This window comes from Felis catus, chromosome F1 (assembly GCF_018350175.1).
Source record: "Felis catus isolate Fca126 chromosome F1, F.catus_Fca126_mat1.0, whole genome shotgun sequence".
Classification (NCBI taxonomy): domain Eukaryota; kingdom Metazoa; phylum Chordata; class Mammalia; order Carnivora; family Felidae; genus Felis; species Felis catus.
The window spans coordinates 1,242,360-1,257,800 of record NC_058384.1 but is presented as its reverse complement, the minus strand read 5'-3'; the positions used below and the strand labels follow the sequence as shown (position 1 = coordinate 1,257,800).

At 48.8% G+C, this 15,441-nt stretch overlaps 1 long non-coding RNA gene across 1 annotated transcript; it reads right to left on the bottom strand.

Annotated features, from left to right (window-relative positions):
• Positions 1–2,581: 2,581 nt before the first annotated feature.
• LOC123382818 lies at positions 2,582–15,198 on the bottom strand. The gene is made up of 3 exons (XR_006591836.1): positions 10,589–15,198; positions 10,016–10,115; positions 2,582–3,868 (listed from the first exon to the last, which is right to left on the bottom strand). It is a non-coding gene; the product is annotated as an uncharacterized LOC123382818 (long non-coding RNA).
• Between the last annotated feature and the right edge of the window lie 243 nt (positions 15,199–15,441).

The following is a 15,441-nucleotide window of genomic DNA, read 5'->3' as shown; positions in this document are numbered from 1 at the left end:
TCAAAACTGGCCTCGGTGGGAGTATTTATGTCATGGAAATTGCAAATGCTACAAATAAGGACTTTTTTTTTTTTTTTTTGGCTTACGGGGAGCAAGTTGACAAGCATGCCATCAGACTGTGTGTGTGAGGAACCAAAGATACTGGTCAATTTTAGAACCACCGAGGGTCTTGGTTAAAAGGAACAGAAGATGGGGCTCCTGGGTGGCTCGGTCCGTTGAGTGTCCGACTCTTAATTTTGGCTCAGGTCATGATCCCATGGCTCGTGAGATCAAGCCTCATGTCGGGCTCTGCGCTGATCGCACAGAGCCTGCTTGGGATTCTCTCACCCTCCCTGTCCTTCCCCTGCTCTCTCTCTCTCAAGATAAATAAACTTAAAGAAAAAGAAGGGAACAGAAGTCTATACTACGGACAGTGGGCTACCTTGTGGCCCCGAGGAAGCCGCAGGCCTTCGGGAAAGGATGTAACCAAGAACCTGAACACTGTCAGAACTTTCCGGCATTCAGCTCTGCCTTCTTATGACATCTCTCTGTCCCTCCCTCATTTTTATTTCCCTCCTTCTCCCAAGGGCTTCTCTGTGTCCCCGTTTCAGGGAACATGGCTGATAGGGCTCTTAAATATGACAGCCAACTCCTGCAAGAGACTGATTTCTCCTTCTCTGTTCTAGTTCCAAAATGTCCCACAGAAAAACCGTAAGTCGCTACGTCACTCGCTTTGGCCAGGTGTTCACTTCTGGACCGACCGGCTGTGGCAGGGAACGCATGCTTCGGGGAAGGAACCGAAACGGTCTCTATTCAGTGACAAGCCAGTCCCAGAACTGACGGGACGGTGGCCAGAGGTCACACGGACACTGCCACTCGCAAGGTAATGGTGTGGACGTGTAGGGGGTGTTCCAGAAGGACAGACCCACGAGTCAGAAGAGGAATGGGCTTCGAGGTGGAGGAGGAGGAGAACACAAGGTGAGCCGGGAAGGCGGGCAGACGATCATGTGGCGGGCAGACCTGGGCTGTTCCCGGCGCGTGACACAGGCCCAGGGCACAGGCCACCTGGCTGGGAGAGGCCTGGTCAGATTTCGGGGTGGGGGGTGGGGTTGTGTTTTGGACACTGGCTGAATTTTTATTACTTTTGCGTACAAAAAGCTCAACAGCATCCACTCAGCCCAGTTCAGCGGCCAGTGTTTTATCCTCTGCCTTTTCCAGCTCAGCCCGCGAGCCGGCGGCTCGGGACGCAGGACGTGGACACCCAGTGGTGGCGGATCCCATCCCGTCTCCCGCCACAGCTGGTCCTGATCGCCTCCAGCAGCCCAGCCCAAGCACCGCTGTCTCCGGGCTGACCTGTGAGACCGCGGCAGGGGTGCGGGCCTGCCTGTGGACGGGCCGCCCGGCCTGCCTTCCCCTGGACCATGCGGGGCTCTGCCGACACGAGCCACAGGAAGACAGCGTGCTCAAGGGGGCCCCCATCATGTGCTGCCAGTGCCAGGGGAAGCTTTTTCCCTCCCCCAGGGTGGTGACGGGCTTCACCCCTGCTCGAGGGTCAGGGGGCTTCTCAGGGGGGCATCCGGGCCCACTGCCTCTGCGTCTTCTCCTGCTTTGTCTCTGGTCTGTGTGTGGGGGCCACCTGCCGCAGGTGAGTAGTCGTTTGGCGGCCCAAGGCCCGGTCCTTAATCGCGGGAGACGCTTTCGGACTCGATTGCAGCCGCCGGCCATAGCGGGGCCGGATGACAAAGCGGGGGAGTCCCTTTGGAGCTGGATGTTTTATCTTTTGGCATCTTGGACAGCTGGAGGGAGAGTCAGATTTCTGCCTGGATTGGGTCGTCCCATCGTGGACGATGAATGTGTGGCAGATCAGACACAGGGGACGCAATTCCAGCATGATTCTCCGGCCTGGGCGAGCGCCGGTCCGGGGTGCTCCCTCTGGGGTTGTGCTCCCAGTGCTGTGCTTTGTTCTTCCTTTCCGTCCCACCTCCCTGACCCTGCAAATGCTTGGGGCCCTGGGGGCTGTCTTATTCACCCAGGGGTCACAGGCACACTCATTGTTCTCTTTGTATCAAATAAGGTGCAAACTGTTTCCTCACCACCAGCGTGACTTGTTCAGCCTGTGGGGCTCTTAACCCCAGGGTGGCCTCCAGCAGGTGTCACTCCCCAGAATGAAGTGAAATGCGCAAGACTGGAAAAGCTGGAGAGAGTAGGGGGGCAACCCAGAACCCCAGGCTGAGCCAGGAGGGAGCAGAGCACAGGGAAGGAAGGACACGGCTGTGTGATGACTTCTGCTTGTCAACCTCCTTCCTCCGTCTGCACCAACACCCATCCGGCTGGGGTCCCGGATGCGTGCACATGATACTTTGTTAAGTCCCTTTGTAAAAACTATTCCTGGGGCACCTGAGTGGCTGAGTCAGTTGAGCATGCGACTTTGGCTCAGGTCATGATCTCACGGTTGGTGAGTTTGAGCCCCGCGTCGGGCTCTGTGCTGATGGCTCGGAACCTGGAGCCTGCTTCGGATTCTGTGTCTCCCTATCTGCCCCTCCCCCGCTCACACTCTCTTTCAAAAAGTAAACATTAAAAAACCCACAAAACTATTATTGAGTGAAGTCTGGGGATCTTTTATTAAAATATACATTCATGGGGCGCCCGAGTAGCTCCGTTGGTTGTGTCCAACTCTTGATTTCAGCTCAGGTCATGATCTCAGAGTCATGGGATCGAGCCTCACATAAGCTCTGTGTTGAGCATGGAGCCTGCTTGGGATTCTCAATCTCTCTCTCTCTGCCCCTCTCCCCTGCCCATGCTCTCTTTAAAATAAACAATAAAATAAAAGCTACGTGCAAAAAAGGATCGCTAAGCTCAAAGGTTTTTCACAAACCGAACAGATTCTACCTGTGGATCCAACACCCAAATCCAGAAGCAAGATTACAGGAACCCAAGGGGTCTCTTCCCTGCCTTGTCACTAAAAGCTGTAAAGATGAGCCCAGCCTTTGCTTTTAACAGGACGGGTTGGGTTTTGCCTGGTTTTACGCTCTATGTCTGTAAATTGGTTCATATGGCATATTCTCTCTTGTCCAGCTCCTCTGGCTGAACGTTGTGTAGGTGATGTTCACCCACATTGTAGCAGGAAGTTATAGGTCATCTCCGTTCTGCTGGGTGGGGACGCTACGTCTGACCCATGCTCCTGGCTGGTAGCTTCCTGTCTACGATTACCGTGAACACCGCTGCGGTGGCCCGTGTATCAGCTGTGAACGTGGACGGTAGTACGAAATGCCTTCTTCCTAACCTATTAATTTTTCAGCATCAAGGAATAGATCAAGGTGTTTAACCAGGGCCGGATAGATGGAAAGAAAGAACAGGAAGGGAGAGGAAGGAAGAGTGAGAGAGAAAATAGAATGAAAGAGAATAAAACTCTGCGTCAGGACAAACGAACTCCGCGGCAAGATCACAAAACGGCAGAACTGCCTTCATTTCCGTGGGATGCTCTGTCCGTAAATGCATTTCCTTCCCTCACCCCCAACTTCACACAACAAGAGAACAGTGCAATGTTTCATTCAATCCATGGTCATTAACACCACGGTCACACTTCCATCGGCGTCTGCCCGCATTACCACTTTTGTTGGACGACAAATCCAAAATTTTATTATTCATTTTGCTGAGAGAGACCCTGTCGTGTTTTAAATTGCCCCCCTCCCCACTCGCCCATTTCTTTACATCTCCACATACATTTGCCTTTGAGATTGGCATCGAGCCTATTCATGATCCAGGAAACAAAAACAATCTCTATATGAGGCAACGCACTGTGGGTCCTCAGAGTTTGTCAGCAACACACACACCCGGTTTTCCGCTGTAAGAATTTTCTACCTTCTTAGAGTTGGCATCCAGCCCGCATCTGAATTGTGGAAAATAACACTTCTAAGATAAACCGGCAGAGCGCTGATGACCTTGCCATCTGCATGAATTATTTTAACTTTGGAGTCTAATGAAGGATGTAGTAGCAAATGTTGCATTCCTGTCTCGTGGCTGTACCCGTGGCCGTGCTTCCTGTTTCCTGCTTGAAATAAAGGCGGGGAGTATGGGGCGGGGAGCAGCTAGGGCAGGACATCAGTCAGGGACTGGAACGTGACAACGGCATCACTGCAATTAGGAGGCAGGTGGGGACCCAATGTGCAGTAAACGCCGTCAGCCCCGCCATTGAGTCTCTCTAAACAGTGTAGTGATGATGAGAATTTACGAGAAGAGTTCTGCCAACAAGCCCAAATAATCCTTCTACATCATTGATCGGTTCTTTGTTTGAAGAGGTTAATGTTTGATTTGAAAAGCTTTGCATTTAAAAAAAAATTTAATGTCTATTTTTGAGAGAGAGAGAGAGAGAGAGAGAGCATGAGCAGGGGAGGGGCAGAGAGAGAGAGAGAGGGAGACACAGAATCAGAATCAGGCTCCAGGCTCTGAGCTGTCAGCACAGAGCCTGATGTGGAGCTCGAACTCACAGACCACAAGATCATGACTCTGAGCTGAAGCTGGATGCTTAACCGACCGAACCACCCAGGCGCCCCGAAAAGCTCTGCATTTTAAAGTAGCTTTCAGCTCAGGAAAGAGCACTCGATCGGGAGCCCAAAGACCTGCGTGCCAGTCTAGTCTCTGCCACCTCTTAGCTGTTTGACCCTGAGCAAGTCACAGCCTCTCTGGGCCTCTGTGTCTTCACCGATGAGTCCCAAATAAATAAGGCGATCAATATGAACGTGTGCTCTCTAAACGGTTCAGTCCTGCTCTGTGCCAACGAATTAAGCTTGTGACAAGCTATTTCCCTGGGGAAAGCAAGTCTTCCAGAAATAACGTGCCAGCTAATAATATAAATGTTTGTGCTCTGTCCTTCTGTTAATTTCTCTTTTCTGCTTGTGGCTTCTGGGCCATGTGGAAGGTCCACATGCCCATATAGGTGAGCCGTCCGGAAACACAGATCTGTCCCCACAATGATCGTGGCTTGATTGCTCTACAGTGAGAGGGTATGAGTTCGGTGGGCGGTCTGGAACACAGGAGGACGACGCAGGGCCCCTGGGCCTCCAGAATATCCATAAACATTTTTTTTTATGGAAAGATAAATTGGAAGACAGAAAAAAAGAAATTAGCCTCTTCTCCCTTGGAAGGCTGATGAGCCTGCGGGGACACTCTGCAATGGGGTAAGGGCTCTGGGAAGGCCTCTCAGCTCTAAGAGACCCTGCAATCTCTAAGAACCAAAGTCCCCCTCCCCGTCAGACCTTTTCACTCAAACGGAACCAAGATGGGATGAGCTTTTCTAACCTTTAGACGGATGAGTATGTAGGTATCCAGAAGCTTTTCTAGTGCCAGGGGGTGGATGACCTTGGACAGCATTGGGGGCCTGAGAGCTGGGAGAGGAGTGGAATGAACTGAGGGAACAGAAGGGCTCCGTAGAAAGCCAGGGGTAAGAGACACAGACTCTGTCCTCAAGGAGGTCAGTCTAATAAGGACCGAAAACATAAGCCGAAAGTAACGTAAGTTAAAGTGCGCAAACATATGCAACCCCGCAAATGAGGAGTCTGCTTTGCTCATTTTCTATGTGGGAAAACAGGCCCAGAGGGTGAGTCGGTGACTTGTCCAAGGTCATCCAGCTGGTGGCAGGGTCACACCAAGGATCCAAGCCTCCCACCCCCTCACCTCCCCCCTTCCCTTCCTGCCTCTCTCTCCCCAGAAAGGCTGCTGGTTATTTGGCACCTTTAACGTGCCAGCCCTGTGCCAAGTGTGCACATGGATATCTCCTATGACCACATGGTATGAAACGAGAAATTAATTACCTGAAGAAAACGGGAAAATTCATAAATATGTGGAAGTTAAACAACATGCGACTGAATAACCAAGGGCGCAAAGAAGACATCGAAAAAGAAAACAAAAAATGTCTTGAGACAAACCAAGATGGAAATACAGCATACCGACATTCGTGGCACACAGCAAAATCAGTCCTAAAAGAGACATTCATGGCAATAAACGCCTAACTCAATAACACAGGAAAAGTCTCAAACAAACAACCTAAATTATACCTCAAGGAACGAGGAATAGAACAAAGCCCAAAGTTAGTAGAAAGAAGGAAATAACAAACAGCAGAGCAGAAATACATGAAATAGAGACTAAAGAAAAAATAGAAAAGATCAATGAAACTAAGAGCTGGTTCCTTGAAAGGATAAACAAAATGGATGAGCCCTTGGCTAGACGCACCAAGAAATAAAGAGAGAAGACTCAAATAAATCAAATCAGAGGGGCTCAGTCAGATAAGTATCCAACTCTTGATTTTAGCTCAGGTCATGATCTCATGGTTCATGAGAGAGCCACATCGGGCTCTTCACTGACAGCATGGAGCCTGCTTGGGATTCTCTCTCTCTCCCTCTCCCTCTGTCCCTCCCGCCCCCCCCAAGAATAAATAAGTAAACTTTAAAAAATCAGATATGAAAGAGATGCTACAACTCATACCACAGAAATACAAAGGATCATAAGAGACACTATGGATAGTTACACGCCAACAAATTGGACAACCTAGAAGAAATGGATAAATTCCTAGGAATGTATGCCCTACCAATCCGACTGAATCATGATGAAATAGAAAATCTCAACAAACTGATTACTAGTAAGGAGATTGAATCAGTAATTAAAAACTTCCCAACAGGGGCACCTCGGTGACTTGGGTAAGCATCCAACTGTGGCTCAGGTCATGATCTCATGGTTCATGAGTTTGAGCCCTTTGTCAGGCTCTGTGCTGACAGCTCAGAGCCTGGAGCCTGCTTTGGATTCTGTGTGTCCCTCTCTCTCTGCCCCTCCCCTGCTCACACTCTGTCTCTCTCTCTCTAAAAAACAAACATTAAAAAATTTTTTTAAAAAGATACTTCCCAATAAACAAAAGTCCAGGAACCAGTTGGCTTCACTGATGAATTCTACCAAATATTAAAAGAACAGTTAATACCAATCCTTCTCAAACTCTTCAAAGAAGTAAAAGAGGAGGGAACTCTTCCAAACTCATTTTATGAGGTCAGCATTACCCTGATACCAGAGCCAGACAAGGATGCCACAAGAAAAGAAAATTACAGGTCAGTATCCCTGATAAACATAGATGTGCAAATCCTCAACAAAATATTAGCAACCTGAGTCTAACAACACATTAAAAGGATCACACGCCATGATCAAATGGGATTTATTCCAGGGATGCAAAGATGGTTCAACATCCACAAATCATGTGACATGCCACATTAACAAAATAAAGGATAAAAATCATATGATCCTCTCAAGAGATGCAGAAGAATCATCTGACAAAATTCATCATCCATTTATGATAAAAACACTCAACAACATGGATATGAAGGGAATGTACTTCAACATAGTAAAGACCACCTATGCCAAGCTCACAGCTAGTATCATACTCAATAGAAAAACTGAAAACTTTTTCCGTAATAGCAGGAACAAGATAAGGATGACCACACTTCCTACTTTCATTCAACATAGTATTAGGAGTCTTAGCCACAGCAATTAGGCAAGAAAAAGAAATAAAGGGCATCCAAACCAGAAAGGAAGAAGTGAAACTGTCATTATGTACAGATGACATTATACTCTATTTATAAAACTCTAAAGACTCCACCAGAAACCTGTCAGAGCTAATAAAAAAATTGAGTAAAGTGTCAGGACACAAAACCAACATACAAAAATCGATTGCATTTGTATATGCTAATAAACCGTCAGAAAGAGGAACTAAGAAAACAATCCAATTTCAACTGCATCAAAAAGAATAAAATACCTAGAAGTCAATTTAACCAATATAAAAGACCTTTATATTGAAAACTACAAGACATTAATGAAATAAATTGAAAAAGACACCAATAAATGAAAAGATATTCTGTGCTCATGGGTTGGAAGAATCAGTCTTGTTGAAATGTCCACACGACCCAAAGCAATCTACAGACTCAGGGCAATCTTTATCAAACCCCAATGGCATTTTTCTTTTTTTTTTTCTCTTTTCTTTTTTTTTTTTTTAACATTTATTTATTTTTGAGACAGAGACAGAGCATGAACGGGGGAGGGTCTGAGAGAGGGAGACACAGAATATGAAACAGGCTCCAGGCTCTGAGCTGTCAGCAGAGTCCGATGCGGGGCTTGAACTCACGGACCACGAGATCATGACCTGAGCCGAAGTTGGCCGCTTAACCGACTGAGCCACCCAGGCGCCCCTCCCAATGGTATTTTTCAAAGAAACAGAAAAAATAATCCTAAAATTTGTATGGAACCACAAAAAATCCAAGCAGCCAGAGATCTTGAGAAAAAAGAATAAACCTGGAAGCATCATGCTCCCTGATTTCCAACCATATTATCAAGTTGTAGTAATGAAAAAATACGGTATTGGCATAGAAGCAGATATGTAGATGAATGGGGCAGAATAGAGAGCCCAGAAATAAACCTAAAAATTTGTAGTCAATTAATTTACAACAAAGGAGCCAAGAATATCGAATGAGGAAAGGACAGTCTCTTCAATAAGTGATGTTAAGAAAACTGGACAGCCATGTGCAAAAGAATGAAACCAGGTCATTATCTTACATTATATACAAAAATTAACTCAAAATGGATTAAAGAGTAGGGACACCTGGATGGCTCAGTCAGTTAGGCATCCAACTCTTGATTTTGGCTCAATTCATGATCTCACCATTCATGGGTTTGAGCCCCGCATTGGGCTCTGTGCTGACAGTGTGGAGCCTGCTTGGGATTCCCTCTCTCTCTCTCTCTCTCTCTCTCTGCCCCTCCCTTGCTTGCTCTCTCTCTCTCTCAAAATGGAAAAAAAAGTTAGAGAGGGAGAGAGCCAAACCATAAGAGACTGTTAAAAACTGAGAATAAACTGAGGGTTGATGGGGGGTGGGAGGGAGGGGAGGGTGGGTGATGGGCATTGAGGAGGGCACCTGTTGGGATGAGCACTGAGTGTTGTATGGAAACCAATTTGACAATAAATTTCATATTGAAAAAATGGATAAACTTTTTAAAAAATGTATTAAAGATCTGACCATAAGACCTGAAACCATAAAATTCTTGTAAGAAAAAAAATCATAGGGGATAAACTCCTTGGTGATGATTTTTTTAATCTAACACCAAAAGCAACAAAAGTAAAAATAAACTATTGAGACGACATCATACTAAAAATCTTCTACACAGCAAAGGAAACCATCAATAAAATGAAAAGACAACCTATGGCATGGGAGAAAATATTTGCAAATCATCTATGATGAGGGGTTAGTATCCAAAATATATAAAGAACTCACACAACTCAATAGCAAGAAAACAATCCACTTTTTAAAAATGATCAGAAGATTGGAATAGGCATTTTTCCAAAGAAGACATCCAGGTGGCCAACAGATACATCTGTGACAAGATGCTCAACATCACTCATCATCAAGGAAATGCAAATCAAACCACAACAAGATGTCACCTCACATCTGTCAGGATGGCTAAAATTAACACAGGCAACAACAGATGTTGGTGAGGATGCGGAGAAAAAGGAACCCTTATGCACTGTTGGTGGGAATGTAAATTGTTGCAGCCACTGTAGAAAACAGTATGGGGGTTCCTTAAAAACTCAGGGGCGCCAGGATGGCTCAGTTGGTTAAGCGTCCTGATTCGGCTCAGGTCATGATCTCACGGTCCATGAGTTTGAGCCCTGTGTCGGGCTCTGTGCTGACAGCTCAGAGACTGGAGCCTGCTTTGCATTCTGTGTCTCCCGGTGCCTGTCTGTCTCTCTCTCTCTCAAAAATAAATAAACATTTTTTAAAAATGAAAATAAGACTTCCTTATGATCTAGCAATTCAACTTCCAGGTATTTATCCAAAGAAAATACCAACACTAACTCGAAAAGGTATCTGCAACTACATGTTCACTGCAGTGCCAATTATAAGAGCAGATAGAAACAACCTGTGTCCATCAACGGATGAATGGATCCAGGAATAGAGGTATATATGTATGCGATGGAATATTATTCAGCCATAAACAGAATGAAACTTACCACCTGCAACATCATAGATGGACCTTGAGGGCATTACACTAAGCGAAAGAGGTCAGCTAGAGAAAGACACATACTGTATGATCTCTCTTATAAGTGGAATCTAAAAAAAAAAAAAAAAAAAAAAAAAAAAAAGGAAAGAAAAAGACCAGCTCAGAGATACAGAGAACAGACTGGAGGTCGCCAGAGGCAGACAAGGTTGGGGCGGGGGTTGGGGGGGTGGGGGGGGATCAAAAGGTAAAAAAAAGAAAGGCTATTGTGTTATAGCCATTATACAACTGGGTCCCTTTGTCAGCTGTTGCCTATCCAAACTCTCACAATGAGATGCACCTTAAAATGGTTAAGTAACAGACTCAAGACGGCACAGCAATGCAGTGATTTGGTCATGGCTTTTCCTAAGATCCAAACTCCAAACCACTGGTCTGAAAAGCGGAGCCCAAGAGAACCCAGTGTTCGAGAGGACAGGGTTTAAATATGAAAACTCTATTAATGTTTTGTATTTTGCATAATTTTTAGATGTATGCATTGTACCGGCACAGCTGTACACGGACATAATCTATCAATAAAGATATGTACCTATTTTGGTGATATGTGTCTGAAGTTCTGTACCGATGGGCAAACTGGCGAAAGAGCTGGGCTGAGTGGTCCTCACTGGGAAGGGGAGGTAGACGCTCGGTGGTGGTTTTGCCCCCGTGGTCCAGGAGCCGTGGCTCGGGCTTCCTTACGAATCGCTATTTGTCAGCAGGCTCTTCGATCCCGTCTGTAACACTGTGAGCCTTGCTTGTGCGCGTGCTCATCTGGGCTCACGCCTGTGCTTCTGCGAAAGCGATCCCCCTGCAGCACTGAACCTGACCTTGCTGACACACGTAGGTTCCTCGTGGGCCGGACTGCTACAAATCCTTGCAATTCTTCTGAGTTTCTTACGTGCTGCCCGGCCTCTTCGTGGTCAAGAGCTCCAAACGGGCACCTGGAAGTCACGGCCATCCTGTTTGCACGCTCTTCTGCCCCAGGCTTCAGCTTTAGGGGACTTTTCCAGTTATCGCTGCCTAAGAAACTACCCCAAAACTCAGGGTCCTAAAACAACATTTATTTCACTCTGCAGTCGGGCAAGGCCGGGTGGAGGAAGCTGGTCTCTGCTCTACTCGGCTTCAGTGAGGATGGTCTGGAGCTGGCGACTGGAATCCTCTGAGGGTGCATGTACGTGTTTGGTGGTTAATGCTGGGCTGTCAGCGAGTCTAACACTACAGCAGCGACACGTGGCCTCCCCATGTGGCTGAGCCCCAAAGGCAAGGGTCTTGAGAGACAGAGTGAGCCGGATAGGAGTCATCCCACCTTCCATGACCTTGGAGTCCCTCTCCCACCACAGTCTAAAATTGAGGCAGGTGCAAATTCCACCCAGCCCCGACCCCCAGCCCAATTTCAAGCGGAGGGAAAACAGACTCCACCTCTGGGTTGGGGGGGAGGGGCGGTGGTGATGCTCTGGGAGCACGCGTAGAAGCAGAGATATCCCCGCGCCTTTGGGGGAAAATGCATGCGGCCACAGAGATCTCGCGACGGTGATGTTGTGGGCTCTCCCCGTCAGGAGACTCCATTTCTTTCCATTTCTAATCACGATGGGAGTAGTTAGGGCTACCTCAAATTGCAAACCTCCGGTTTCTTGTTCTTCGACTGCTACGTTTAAAATTAAAACAAAAATTCTCCACCATTTTATGGAGAAAACAGAGCACACATTCATATGGTTTCATAACAAATATTGTTTGTCGGGAGTAAAATGAGATTCTCATTGTTTGTGCCAGAAGAGTGTCTTCTTACACTGATACGTGTTCTGACACTGGTAGGAGACATGATTTTTCAAGAGCTTTCAAAATAAATTCTTCTCTTGCCGTCTGCGCACACATTTCCATCTGCTCGTGGCTGACACGGGAGGCGGTCCAACTTCCTTCAAGGTCATTTGAAACAAACTTTTGTTGCACGGCAGTAAACACTGTCACTTGGTAACAGACTTGTAGAATTTTTGGACGGATGCATTTCGATGCGCTTCACCCACCGGCCGTCTTGGATCCGCCTACGGCTTCCCGCTGGCAGCGAGGCAGCCACGGCTGCGAGAGCGAAATCTTGGAAGAGCAGGAAAACCTAAGCTAATTAACCCGTGAGACATGTTCGAGGTTGGCCAGCCCCACCGAATTTGCCTCAACGGGAAAGCCTGGACCTCGCTCTGAGCCACAAAAGGGCACGAGCTTGGACGTGAGCCGCTCGCCTGGCGTCACGCACCATCCGGCTGGTTCATCTCCCCGGATCATACGTCCTGTTCTCAATTTCACTGTTTCCAGCTCCTGCCCCCCGCAGTCCCCTGGCCGACCTGTCCTCTGACACTGCCGGTCCCAGTTCAACAGGCTTCCATGGCTGTCAATTAAAGTCTACACTTCTTCAAGCACAGGGGAGAAAATCTGTCCCTGTATCTGGCTCCGAGTCTCTTTTCTTCACCTGTCCCAACCCCACCGGGATTGGTGGGGATCTAATTGCTTCTCGGGATCTAACGCAAGTGCTCCCCGGCAGCCTGCCCTGATCCCCATGGCTGGAGGGGACGGTCCTGACTCTGGGCCCTCACACTTACCCTCTCTACCTCGTGTGCCCACCGCTCAGGAACACATCGTTTCACTCTTCAGCCCGGAGCTCCCTGTGGACAGAGGACCCTGCGGGACTCCCTGAGGACGTCATCAGAGCATCTGCCTCCCTCCTCCCGACACCTCTGTTCCAGGCATGACGCCATCCCTTTCCACGCGCACAGCACTGCTCCCACCAAACAGACCCTTCCGCAGGGACGCCACTGGGCCTCTTGGAACGCGCCGGTCCTTCGCCCTGGGCTAAATCCCAGGTCCTCCCCGAGGCCCTCCCACCCTCGTGACACTTCTGGTGTCAGCGTTGTGTACGTGTCCTCCACCATCGAAAGCTGACAGGTGAAACTTCTGTGGCTTTGATGAAAACATGTCACTTTATGCCATTTTGAAGGATCTGTCTTGCTTCGCTCGCTCTCCTGGATCCGCCAAGCCCTGTTAGCGGACGCCCCGTGGCCCCACCCATTGCTCTGGGGCCCTGACCCCTGGGGGGCACGTCTCTCTCTGCTTCAAGGGCCGGGCAGGGGTTGGAATTAACACCCCTCTGGAGCTGCCCTCAACGGTCACAGACAGGAGTCCGCGTACAAGCACTTCAGACCCCTCCCCCGTCGGCGGTCTTTTCTAAGGAGCCTGTTTTACATTATCATCTGAGCTTCGCCAGGGATTAGCTCCGGACGCTCACAAAGGAGGCTGCTTTGCTCCCCCGTCTCCTCACTAAACCCTGGCCTCCTGCTCCTCAGGTCGGCTTTGCGCCTCAGAGCCCTCATCTCTGGTCCCCTTCTGAGGGGCCCAAACTAGGACACCACGTGTCGACAAAGACCTGCCCATGAGAAGCTATCGTATTTCCGGGTCAGGCTTTCTGTGTAACAAAGACGACCCACCCCCTCCTCTCTGCAGGTGCTTTTCCTTCCCTGGCCTGCTCTGACCGTGACCTCCAGCTCACATCTGGGCATGTAATCTGGGACCCCCCGCCCAGATCTATCCTCCACTCTGCCGACTTACATCTTTGCGAAATCCCCTGCCTCAGATCTCCCCCTCCCCGCAGGGAGCAGACTGCAATCCTTTGCTCGGCACTCGAGGCCCCTCACATGCCTTGCTCAGGCCTGCCCTTCTGGCCTCACAGCCTCGTCTGCACTCAGCCTGTGGGGAACAAGGAAGCTCTCTCCTGGGAGGTCCCCACTTCCCGGCAGACATCACTTGGGGTTGTGAGTATTGGACGAGCTGACTTGCCACCTGCTCCGGGAAGTTTCTCTAGCCGGGGACAGGACTTCCTCCTCTGTGGACAGAACTCTGTAACAGCCCTGCTTTGACTACCTGTGTCCCGGATCTCGTCCGCCGTGTCGCAGCGCCCCGCAGTCTGCAATCACAGAACCACCATCGGCTCCCGGAGGAAGTACGACCACAGAGGTTCCAGACCCGCGGGGCTTCTGGAGCCCGCCTGCGTGGGTTTGAATCCCGGCTCCGCTGCTTAGCTGCTCTGTCGCCTAAGTTCTCTGTGCCCGCTTCCTCTGCTGAAAGATTCGGACGGTAACGGAACCCAACTCACAGGCTCGTTGTGAGGTTCACATGATGCGAAATGTAACACGATGAACGGTGTCTCGTACACGAAGCACCTAAGAGACGTTCACCATTACTAGGAATTACTAGAAACAGTATTATTATCAGTATCGGTATTATATTCCGGAGCAGAGGTCCCCGAAGGGGGGCCTGCATTTGTAAAGCTGTTGAGAAAGGGAATCCCCCAAACCTACGAACTAAAACTTCCTCGAGATGCAGACTGGAGGAAACTAAGGGGGCATAAGAGTTAAATGCAGGATCCTGGACCAGAAAAAGGACATCTGTGGGTTAATTTGCAAACTCTGAGTAAGATCTGTGGTTGATTAATTGTACCGCGTCAGTGTTAATTTCCTGGCCTAAGGTTAACTCAGAACAAAACGCTGTAAAACTTTTCCTAGGACAGAGGATCAAAGGGCTCCCCAGGTGAGCGCCCCTGCCCGGTGACCGCCCAGAGCCCAGCGCGGAGCCACTCCAACATGGAGGGACAGGCTCCCTGGGAAATCTATATGTGCCCAGTAGGCAGGGCCATTTAGTCCTGGGTGGCTCCCGCAGGACCTGGCGGGCACACGCAGGCTCAATAACAGATGGCATTTGTTTAAATGAACTTAATCAGCCCTTCCCTCTGAGCGCTCCCGAGACCGCTTTCAGTAGATGTCCTCAGAATATTGACCTCTTCCCCAAGATCTAATGGGTCTATTTCAACTCGCTACTGTACCTCAGAACACAGAAGAGCACTTTGGACCCCTCCCCACCCCACCTCCTCCTATACTTATGTGGCTCACCTGGAGAGACTTCTAGAAGAAAACTGAAAGCAGAATGTTTAGTTACCAGTTTCTTTTCAGTGCCGCAAATCATCATAGCCTCAGTGGAGACAGGAAATATTCCTTTAGAAAAACACAGGGCTGCCTGGGTGACTCAGTCCGCTGAGCGACTGACTTTGGCTCGGGTCAAGATCTTGCAATTAACGAATTTGAGCCCCGCATCGGGCTCTGTGCTGACAGCTCGGAACCTGGAGTCTGCTTTTGATTTTGTGTCTCCCTCCCTCTCTCCGCCCCTCCCCGGCTCATACTCTGTCTCTCTCTCAAGAATAAATAAACATTAAAAAGAAAAAAATAAAGAAAAACTCGGACTTAATGTTGTGGGAGGCAAGAAAATTGTGCCATCAATGCCACCAACCATTCCAGGAGGCGTGTCGGTGGCCTGGAGCGGGAAGCACTGATGAAGGGGGACAGGGAAAGCGTTCTGACCACATCATGT